The sequence below is a fragment of the Littorina saxatilis genome, linkage group LG5, assembly GCF_037325665.1.
Source record: "Littorina saxatilis isolate snail1 linkage group LG5, US_GU_Lsax_2.0, whole genome shotgun sequence".
Lineage (NCBI taxonomy): Eukaryota > Metazoa > Mollusca > Gastropoda > Littorinimorpha > Littorinidae > Littorina > Littorina saxatilis.
In genome coordinates, this window is record NC_090249.1 from 3,596,447 (window position 1) to 3,608,103 (window position 11,657).

The window sequence follows — 11,657 nt, forward strand, 5'->3', positions numbered from 1 at the left end:
ATTTAGAAGACCAAATGTTATACAATTTCAGGAATTGTTTTTGATGAAAAGTACAAAAACATTGTTAAAGTTAGGTCATTTCATTTTTCAAATTAGGAGCATGTGTGGTCCCTGGACCCTCTAAAACTTTCATTTGGGGGTAAATTACAATTTGGTGTCCCGGGAATCTCTAGGGAGAGCGTCTGTGGGAAGCCCTTGTATTGTATTGAATGTTTCAAAGGTGTTACCAGCTGATGCTCTGTCGATATATATATGTTACAGTAAATTCTCAAAAGCAGGAAATTTGCGAAATCCCTGAAAATGTCAGTACATTTGTGAATTTCCTGTTTCACTCAGGGATTTCACAAATTTCCTAAAAATTCTAGGAAATTTGCGAATTTCCTGATTTCAAGGGGCAGGAAATTCGCAAATTTAATGAAACACATTTGAAGGGAAACAAGTGCTTTGTTGGTTGCTTGTGAACCATTTAATGATTCTGGTTTCCTTATATTAATGCAAGTTAAACACTCATATTTCTCTCTCTCTCTTCTCTCTCTCTCTCTTATACTGTCATGTTTCCTAAAATGTTTAACATAAAATCTGAACGAGTACTTTAAAAGGTACATTATGACACTCATCTCTCTCTCTCTCCTTTTCTCTGTATGTCTCATACTGTTAATTTTGCTTGAAAATATTAACATACCATTATGACACAAGATAAAAACAAAACAAGCGGGGCATGAACAGCACAGACATATGACACGTAATAATCATTCGGTTGAGTTTGTGTCCCTATTATTTCTCGTTTTATTATTGTCTCATGTTTAATTGAATAAAACCGTGTTTAAACCAAGACATAATAATATGGCAATGTCTTTATTGGTGCAGGATTGGCCGCTGTGACATCTTGAGTTTGCACATTATTTGTGCTTTGTAGCACTTGCATCGATTTTTTTTAAACATTTTGTCGACCCTGCACAGCTGCATTTCACAAAGCCTTGCCCGCCTGATGCTGACAGTTCTATCACGGCTGACCGCAACGACACAGCCTTGTCAAGAGAGACATCTTCTTCGGTTAGCAATCTCTGCGGACATAAATCAAACTGGTTTCGAGAATACCCGCCATGTAAGATAACAGCCTTAACCGCCATCGTGTAGATGTCTGTTTCCACGTCCCTGTGTAAAATCACACCAAGTATATTTCTTGGATCTCCTCTGCCACGATCCACTAGAGGCACGGGCACAGCGACATTATCACCAACTTCTCCGGCTTTCAGGTCCACCCGACTTCTCTTCACCATTCGCTGTGCTTGAGACATTTGACCAGAAAAAGCATCTGCTCGACACCGTTTGATCTGATCACTGCGAGCATCCAACATTTGTCCTGAAACATCTGCGATGACCTGTGTGTCCATGCAACAAATAAGTGATTGAGAACAAAAATCAGGATCGCTTGGTTGAGAAGGAGTCGTGTTTGATCCAGAAGGAGCTGGCGGGTTTAGTTCCGAAAGAGCTGGATGGTTTGATTCCAAAGGAGCTGGAGGGTTTGATTCCGAAGGAGCTGGAGGGTTTGATTCTGAAGGAGCTGGAGGGTTTGATTCCGAAGGAGCTGGAGGGTTTGATTCCGAAGGAGCTGGAGGGTTTGATTCTGAAGGAGCTGGAGGGTTTGATTCTGAAGGAGCTGGAGGGTTTGATTCGAAGGAGCTGGAGGGTTTGATTCTGAAGGAGCTGGAGGGTTTGATTCCGAAGGAGCTGGAGGGTTTGATTCTGAAGGAGCTGGAGAGTTTGATTCCGAAGGAGCTGGAGGGTTTGATTCCGAAGGAGCTGGAGGGTTTGATTCTGAAGGAGCTGGAGGGTTTGATTCCGAAGGAGCTGGAGGGTTTGATTCTATAGGAGCTGTATGGTTTGATTCCGAAGGAGCATGAGGGTTTGATTCTGAAGGAGCTGTATGGTTTGATTCCGAAGGAGCATGAGGGTTTGATTCTGAAGGAGCTGGGGGGTTTGATTCCGAAGGAGCTGGAGGGTTTGATTCCGAAGGAGCTGGAGGGTTTGATTCCGAAGGAGCTGGAGGGTTTGATTCTGAAGGAGCTGGAGGGTTTAGTTCCGAAAGAGCTGGAGGGTTTGATTCTGAAGGAGCTGGAGGGTTTGATTCCGAAGGAGCTGGAGGGTTTGATTCCTAAGGAGCTGGAGGGTTTGATTCCGAAGGAGCTGGAGGGTTTGATTCTAAAGGAGCTGGAGGGTTTGATTCCGAAGGAGCTGGAGGGTTTGATTCTGAAGGAGCTGGAGGGTTTTTTTTCCGAAGGAGCCTGAGGGTTTGATTCTGAAAGAGCCTGAGGGTTTGATTCCAAAGGAGAGACTCGCTTCGCCAGGTTATAATATTCCTGTTCACTTTTGGTTGCGTTGCTCACGGCTGCAGTCTTGACATCTTCCACAATCTTGTTATATTCCGACTTTGAGATTAAACAATATGTTGTATTTTCCTCACGTTGTCTGCGAAGTTCTGTGGTGAACTTCAGTTCAACATCTGCATTGCCTGCCATCCTGTTGGGCTGTCTATCAGCAAAATGAACCAAACGCGGACTGAACTGCAAAGGCTTATGGTATGTAAGACTTGGTAGTTCAGGTGTGAGCTGTTTTTACATGAGTCTTCGTGATCCCAACACCACAAACTTCTTATGATTTCTTTTCACTTTCCTTTCATGTGGCTGGCGTGGCGGGTCGATAGTGTGTCGGACCCAAAAATTGGAGATGTTCGGTTCAAATCATGCTCAAATCAACTTTTTTTTTTCTTTCTTTTTCTTCTAACAGTAAATCTATCAAAATTACAAAGTAAAATAAAGAAAACGGACTCTTTTTTTTTTTTTTAAAGAATTTTACACATTTACTGAAACGTTTTTCACTGTTCAGTAAATTTGTGAAAAAAAAATGGCATGCTCATTTCAGGAAATTCGCAAATTTCCTAGAATTTTTAGGAAATTTGTGAAATCCCTGAGTGAAACAGGAAATTCACAAATTTACTGAAATGTTCAGGGATTTCGCAAATTTCCGAGTTTCGAGAATTTACTCTTACATATATACGCATGAGCTTTTCCCTGTTGCGTCACACCCGCGCGTGACGTATACTGATACAATTAATAAGCCATCTGGGGAACTATATGTTGTAACCAGAGTCGGTGATCCTTTGGGGTGGTCGTTATACGCAGGTGATCGTCGCAGACAGGTGTCGCTAGGGGAGGTTCGATTCGACTAAAGTAACAAGTCGCGTAAGGCAAAATTACTACATTTAGTCAAGCTGTGGAACTCACAGAATGAAACTGAACGCACTGCATTTTTTCACAATGACCGTAGTCCGCCGCTAGTGCAAAAGGCAGTGAAAGTGACGAGCCTGTTTAGCGCGGTAGCGGTTGCACTGCACATGTGCTGCATAGCACGCTTTACTGTACCTCTCTTCGTTTTAACTTTTTGAGCGTGTTTTTAATCCAAACATATCGTAACTATATGCTTTTGGAATCAGGAACCGACAAGGAATAAGATGAAATTGTTTTTAAAACGATTTCGGAAATTTAATTTTAATCATATTTTTTATATTTTTAATTTTCAGAGCTTGTTTTTAATCCGAATATAACATATTTATATGTTTTTGGAATCAGAAAATAATGAAGAATAAGATGAACGTAAATTTTCAGATTTTTAATGACCAAAGTTAATTTTTAAGCCACCAAGCTGAAATGCAATACCAAAGTCCAGCCTTTGTCGAAGATTGCTTGGCCAAAATTTAAATCAATTTGATTGAAAAATGAGGGCGTGACAGTGCCGCCTCAACTTTTACAAAAAGCCGGATATGACATCAAAGGTATTTATCGAAAAAAAGACAAATATTTCCGGGGATATCATTCTCAGGAACTCTCATGTCAAATTTCATAAAGATCGGTCCAGTAGTTTGGTCTGAATCGCTCTACACACACATACGCACACACACACACACACACACACACACACACACACACACATACACCACACACACACACACACACACACACACACACATACACCACGACCCTCATCTCGATTCCCCCTCTACGTTAAAACATTTAGTCAAAACTTGACTAAATGTAAAAAGGTCTTAAGCGCGGCTAACCAAGACCCAAGCGGCGAGAATTTGGTCTGGCTGGGCTGAGCGAGACCAAAAAGGTCACTGCTGACATTCACCCTTGAGATTTACATTACTGGATTATCACTTTTTGTGGTGTATCGCAGGGTACGTCAGGGCACGTGTGTATCAATTAAGGTATATTTAATAAACTCTCCATCCGTGTCAACGTATTGCGGGTGTGTGTGGGGGGGGGGGGGGGGGGGGGGGGGGGGGTCAAAACCATTTTTTTGTAAATCAATAATTCCGGAATGACCAGACTGCATGGGATGAGACCATTCCCCCAACTGATCACATACCAAAATTAAACAGCCTGAGAGATTTATCTGTGCAAAATGGACATTTTCTTTTAAGGCCAAAAAAATATATGTTGGTTTAGGGTAACCCGACCGACCCTATTTTTTCCCGCTGACCCTAAAACTTTTTTTTCATTTCTCAAAAAACAAACAAACAAAAACAAACCCTTTGGCACATTTTGCGAACCATACCGGGACTAAAACTAAAAAATAAAATAACAATTTAAAAAAACGTCCTACCCACCCTATTTCTTTTGGTCATGTTACCCTGAACCAACATGTATTTTTGTTTGGCCTAATGTATTATTTTCATGAGCGCCATCAATGGCTTTGCGAGAAATGAATGTATTATGTTGATGAGCGCCATCAATGGCTTTGCGAGAAATGAATGTATTATGTTGATGAGCGCCATCAATGGCTTTGCGAGAAATTAATGTATTATGTTGATGAGCGCCATCAATGGCTTTGCGAGAAATGAATGTATTATGTTGATGAGCGCCATCTATGGCTTTGCGAGAAATGAATGTATTATGTTGATGAGCGCCATCAATGGCTTTGCGAGAAATGAATGTATTATGTTGATGAGCGCCATCAATGGCTTTGCGAGAAATGAATGTATTATGTTGATGAGCGCCATCAATGGCTTTGCGAGAAATGAATGTATCAAACATTTTCCACTCACCACAGCAAGCAGTCAGGGTGTTCCTTTTTGGTATGTGACCAAGTGGAGGGATGGTCTTATCCATGTAAGAGCCTGATCAAATCTGAGATCAAATCTGAGATCAAATCTGAGATCAAATCTGAGATCAAATCTGACATCAAATCTGAGATCAAATCTGAGATCAAATCTGAGATGGTGAACCGAACTGTTCAGAAGGGTTATTTGACTGTCTGGAGACTGTTCACTAGGTTCATTTGTTGCATACTTTATTTTATTTTATTTCTTTATTCATTTACGAGGATTTATATCGCGCACGTATCTCACCACACAAGGTGACTCAAGGCGCGTGTTACCTATTAATGCCGTGTGAGATGGAATTTGTTACACAATATAGCACGCATTCACATCGGCCAGTAGATCGACTGCCTTTAGGCGCTGCATCCACCTTTCACGGCCTATTATTCCAGGTCACACGGGTATTTTGGTGGACATTTTTATCTACGCCTATACAATTTTGCCAGGAAAGACCCTTTTGTCAATCGTGGGATCTTTAACGTGCATACCCCAATGTAGTGTACACGAAGGGACCTGGGTTTATCGTCTCATCCGAAAGACTAGCATTTGAACCCACCACCTAGGTTAGCAAAGGGGGGAGAAAATTGCTAACGCCCTGACCCCGGGTCGAACTCGCAACCTCTCGCTTCCGAGCGCAAGTGCGTTACCACTCGGCCACCCAGACCACTTTTCCTTTGTCCAACGAGCTCTTGTGATGACTGATCACGTGTATTCAATTTCGACCTTTTGAGGTCGGCAGATTCACTGAGAGTTTCAATATCGCTTTCAGCAACTTCTTTCATTCTTTCTTTTATTGTGCGCGCAGATGTTCGCGGCTTATTCGACTATTGTAACTTCGATTAAAAGTTTAAATGTTTGATGTGCTCACGATCTGACTGCATGCTGTGCTTTTCCGCCCGCACAACTGTTTAAATACGAAACAAATCATCAATACAAACCTCACAATAAAGACGGAATAAAAATGAAAAGAGAATACATACAGAAGTATTATCCCCGAGTCTTCAAAAATGAAAATAAATTAAATCTTACGTAAAATGTCGAATACGAATAATTTACTTTATTTAAGGCTCCTTTTACTTAGTCATTCCTCCGTCTGTTCGTTAGTTATAGTTCTTCGCTTTGTTTGTTTGTTCGTCCGCGTGTGTGTGCATGCGTGCGTGCGTGTGTGTGTGTGTGTGTGTGTGTGTGTGTTTGTGCATCCGTCGTTTTATGGACAGAACGATGGAATTTTGCCCACGCAGTTTTGACGTTCTCATTGATTTGACGTCAAAACAATGTTCTACCCTCAGTTTTGGGTTTTTAGATGCCATATTAATCATAAAACTGTTGAGATACGTCATTTTGAGTTGATCAAGCAATGACTGAGTGTGAAAGTGTGTGCGACTCTGCCGGAAAGCGAGTTTACGATTACAATTCATTATATTTAAGCGAGTGTATTATTGCTTACATACTTCTGTTGTAATTCTGTAATCAAATCTGAAATTTATTAAAGGTACAGTACGCCTCCCGTAAACCATCACAGATACTGTCACAGTACAAAAACCCTTCCATTTGAACGCTCACGGAACGGGAACATCCTAGGTGCCCTACGTAAAGAGCGAGCAATTTTCAAAGAATTAATTTTGCTGATTGTCTGATAACAAAATCGGACCGTGGTGCGTTTTGGCGCCAGACCTAACTTTTAAAATCTAAATAATAAATTGACAGCTTGTTACACAAACATTCTTAAATCATAAAAGAATTCTTTTTTCATCAAGACAAGATCAGTACAGGTCGAAGTTTTGAAAGTTTGAAAAAAGAAAAGCCCGGAAGCAGGGTCACGCAAGGTCGTGGTTCTCGTAGCAGACGACGGTTTATGCTTATCGCCAGTTCCTCTAAACAATCAAAAACCATCGCTAGAGTTCTTGTGAATTACAGCCGTTTGTTTCGTACACGCAAAAATAAATTCTTTGAAAATTTATCGCTCTTTACGGAGGGCACCTAGGATGTTCTCCAGAGGTGAGTGTTGAAATGAAAGGGTGTTTGTACTGTGTGTAAAAGCCTGACAGTATCTGTGATGGTTTACGGGAGGCTTACTGTGCCTTTAAGTTCAAGCCCATAGTTATTGAGAAAACAGGTGTCACTTCAGTGTATGGACCAGCCAAAAATATCGACAACGTCGTTTTTACATGTATGTGTGTGGGTGTGTGTTGGTGGGTGTTCGTCTTTATGTGTGTGTGTGTGTGTGTGTGTGTGTGTGTGTGTGTGTGTGTGTGTGTGTGTGTGTGTGTGTGTGTGTGTGTGTGTGTGTGTGTGTGTGTGTGTGTGTGTGTGTGTGTGTGTGTGTGTGTAAATCAAGCAAAAAAGATATTTTCAGACAATGTGTCTGATGTTTAATTTCTTTGTGTGTTTGTTTGTTTGTTTCTTTCTTTCTTCTTTCTTTATTTCTTTGTGAGTTTGTTTGTTTGTTTGTGAGTTTGTTTGTTCTTTTGTGAGTTTGTTCGCTCGTTCCTACATTCGTTCTTTCGTTCTTTCGTGCCTTCCTACTTTCCTTCCTTAGTTCCTTCCTTTATTCCTTCTTTGATTCTTGCCTTTCTTTCTTAGTCCGTCCGTCCGTCCGTCCGTCCGTCCGTCCGCAAATCTTTCGATCCGCTTTCTCTCTTAAGTACGGGCAGAATGTCATCAAACCAGACGTCAGAACAGTTTGTTTACGTGAGTGAGACCGCAAGATGAATATTCCTATTCTCCGCTTTCCAGGCGGTCGCACTAGTAATAACTGCTGTTTATCGCATAACCATACGTCTGTTCTTAAGTCGGTCATTTTGCATTACAATGTACATGTTTCTGACAGGCAACGTCCTTGGCAATAGGGTCCGTCACCGGATATGTTAGCAGGTATTTTCATGACAAGTTACAGCTTTAAAAAAATAAAAAAACGGTCACAGAAGAGACTATTGTAAACTCGTCACAAAATATTTTTTCTGACCAATTCAATACTGCATACATTTACCTCCCCCCCCCCCCCCAAAAAAAATAAAAATTAGTCAGTCCATCGCACTTGTAACTAGGATGTCAATAATGCTACAGTACAGACGATGTTCAAAGATACTTTTCGGGTTGAAAGGGTCGTGATAGAGTGAATACCCTTGCTTTAAGTAGTACAAATAAATCCACACGGCGCGTGGCCTTTGTCCACGTGTTTCCGACGCACCCCTGGCTTGTGATTGGCTCGTGCATTTTTGTCCTAGGTAAAGCAAGGGCATTCACTCTTTCACAACCCATACATTCCCGACAGAGTTATTTTCGGAATTCGTCAATTGATCCTTTGGCCAACTCCAAACCAACAACAGTTACTTACGACACAAAACTTCTTTCGTTAAGCTGTAATCGCCTTGTCATATTGGTCACTGTGTTTCAATACACGAACAACTAATGACCAACGTCTGGTATAAATCTTATTTTAGTGGAACGCCCCTACCCCCCCCCCCCCCCCAAAAAAAAAAAAATATATATATATAGAGAGAGAGACTGACTATATGTTTATGTGAGTCCGACTCTGCGTGTCTGCTTAGACTGACTGACTCACTGACTGACTGACAAATTACAATAACAATAACACCACGTTATTGCCCATTCAAATGAATACATGTATGGAAATGGAAGTTTTTCTTCGACGCATTTAACCAGCCCTATCAGCGTTTATTAAAGACGCATTTTAATAAGAATTATTAGGACATTGCATAAGGCAAACACACATACAACTGACTGGCTATGTACGCGTGTTTCTGGGAATCTGATTGCGTTTCTGCAAAGAGATTATGGACGTTGCAATTAAACAATCACAACAAGCAGAAGATAATGGTAACTGCGCGTGAAAGCAATGGATGAAAAGACCCAAAAAATACTCTACTCGCGTGGGAACGAAGAAGACAAAACACAATTAAAAAAAAAATTTTTAAAAATTAAAAATAAAAATTAAAAACTAAATCCCTGCGCTTAGAACTGTACCCACGGAATACGCGCGATATACGCCTCATATTGATTGATTGATTGATTAATATCGGCGACGTTTCGACCCAAGGGTCTTCTTTCGGCACATACAAACAAAGCGGAAAAAAGAAGAATAGGCAGACGATAGAACAGAAAGAAGAAACTACAGATGTAACGATTCACAAACCAAAACAAACGGATAGAGGAGCAAGGCAGGCTATTGTTAATCATGTTTGATGCAAGCTGTTTTTACTCACCTGTCGCCGAAGAGGATAAAACAGGTGAGATAAGATCACTGCAGGTCTACGTTTTCCAAGTGTTAGATGCTGCCATAAGGATCATCCCTAAAAGCATACAACGAGGGCTATATATAAGTGCTGTAGACTTCAAACGATTGCATGATCACCGGCCACTATTGTAGTTTGCAGAATTGCAGAGAAAAGCTTCTTCCAAAAGCAAAAATCCTTTAACGGTCGTTATTTAGCTTCGTCGAATTAAAAAGCGGAAGAGAAGTTGTGTTACAACTTGTGAGTCAGTTGTTAAACTTCCCCGAAAGCGGCGTATGGCTGCCTGAATGGCGGGGTTAAAACGGTCATACACGTAAAAAATCGTGAAAGTTTTAACCCATGAACAAAGAAGAAGAATTTGGTAAACGAGTGAAAAAGGATCGATTACCAAGGTACTGTTTTCCCTTCAGTATTAAAACTTTACAATAAATCACATTCACAAAGTGTTGTTGTTGTTGTTGTGGTGTTGTAGTTGTTATTTTAATGTCAACGGTATTACAATATAGTTTATCTCCACTTCATCGGTCCATCAGTTCCAGTGGTCCATGAAAAATCCGTATACAACTGCCCTAACAAATCACACCAGCAGACAATTTCAATCACATATTATACTCATTTCTATACACCTGTATCCTAAGGCTGACATGAAATATATACGACAAACACGAGTCGGATATCTTTTTTGTAGGCCACTCTAGCAGCGTTCCCGTCGCCCGGTGGTATGTACGCTACAGACACGCGCATCCCATCAGCGCAGTTCACTTTGAGGGCTGCGAGCACACGCGCGTGCGTGAGGTGGAGAAATTGACAAGCCTGTATTGAGCAACTGGTGTTCGCTGACAGCGGTTACCGCAGAGAGCCAAGCGCGTGTTGATTTCACGCTGCACCACTCTGTCAATGTCGCCAGGTGTGCTACCTTCTGCAGATAATACTGATTCCATGAAGCTAACAGGAGCAGCCAAAGTTATGGACGATAATGGTCTAGCGCTAGAGTCCTGAAATTCATGGTACCAAAGTCGATAGACGAAGAGAGCCGTTTCAGTTTCTAGCTACTACAGCGAAATTCGTGGTGAAAATCTGCTTACTTTGTAGACAGTTATATATCGTGTGATTAAGTCACTGGAACAGGAAACAATGTTTTCTGTATAATTCACATTTAAAAGTCAGTTTTATTGCTTTTCACCATGATTTTAGCCAAGTCCAGTTGCAACAGCATGTTATCGATTTATCCGTCTTACTCAAGTAATACCCCCATTCCACACAACCGTTCTAGGTCCCGTTCCCGTACCGACCAAAGAACGGTGCGGACAAGGGAGGGATCGGGAGAGAACCGCAATGGAACGTAAATAATCGTTAACGGAACTGCTTTGAACGGTAGGGTAGGTAGGGACGGTTGAGTTTGGGTTGCATGTTCTAAATCTTAGCCGTTCCCCTCCCGATCAGAATGAACGGAAATGGAACCTTAACCCATCGGTAACGGAACGCTTGGATCGTTCAATGAACTTAAAAGAACGGTAACGCAACGTTAGCGCTCTCACACACTGATCGAGTTGTCATACCCACATTCCACACAACCGTTCTAGCTTCCGTTCCCGTACCGACCAAGGTTGTGGCAGCCGTCCTTGGTCGGTACGGCAACGTGACCTAGAACGGTTGTGTGGAATGAGGGTATCAGATGCAACGTCTTATTGGATGTCTTCTTCTTCTTCTGCGTTCGTGGGCTGAAACTCCCACGTACACTTGTGATTTTTTGCACGAGTGGAATTTTACGTGTATGACCGTTTTTTACCCCGCCATTTAGGCAGCCATACGCCGTTTTCGGAGGGAGCATGCTGGGTATTTTCGTGTTTCTATAACCCACCGAACTCTGACATGGATTACAGGATCTTTTTCGTGCGCACTTGGTCTTGTGCTTGCGTGTACACACGGGGGTGTTCGGACACCGAGGAGAGTCTGCACACAAAGTTGACTCTGAGAAATAAATCTCTCGCCGAACGTGGGGACGAACTCACGCTGACAGCGGCCAACTGGATACAAATCCAGCGCGCTACCGACTGAGCTACATCCCCGCCTTATTGGATGTCAAATCTAAATTGAAATTAGCAGACCTTAGTAAGGGCTGTCTGTTTAGTGTTAATTGTGTTTGGAAATGTTTTCTTTTCTTTTCTTTTCTTTATTTCTTTCTTTATTTATTTTGTGTACATGTGAACCCTAAGCATGAACTATTTTCATACTGGACA

The 11,657-nt window shown here is 41.6% G+C and overlaps 1 protein-coding gene across 1 annotated transcript in view; it reads right to left on the reverse strand.

The window, feature by feature from the left end:
* The window catches only part of LOC138966090 (QRFP-like peptide receptor), a 112,242-nt gene extending 102,117 nt beyond the window's left edge, over positions 1–10,125 (reverse strand). Inside the window, exon 1 of the mRNA XM_070338173.1 lies at positions 9,388–10,125. The gene's annotated coding sequence lies outside the window, so the exon portion shown is untranslated. The remainder of the gene's footprint in view (positions 1–9,387) is intronic.
* Positions 10,126–11,657: the final 1,532 nt, after the last annotated feature.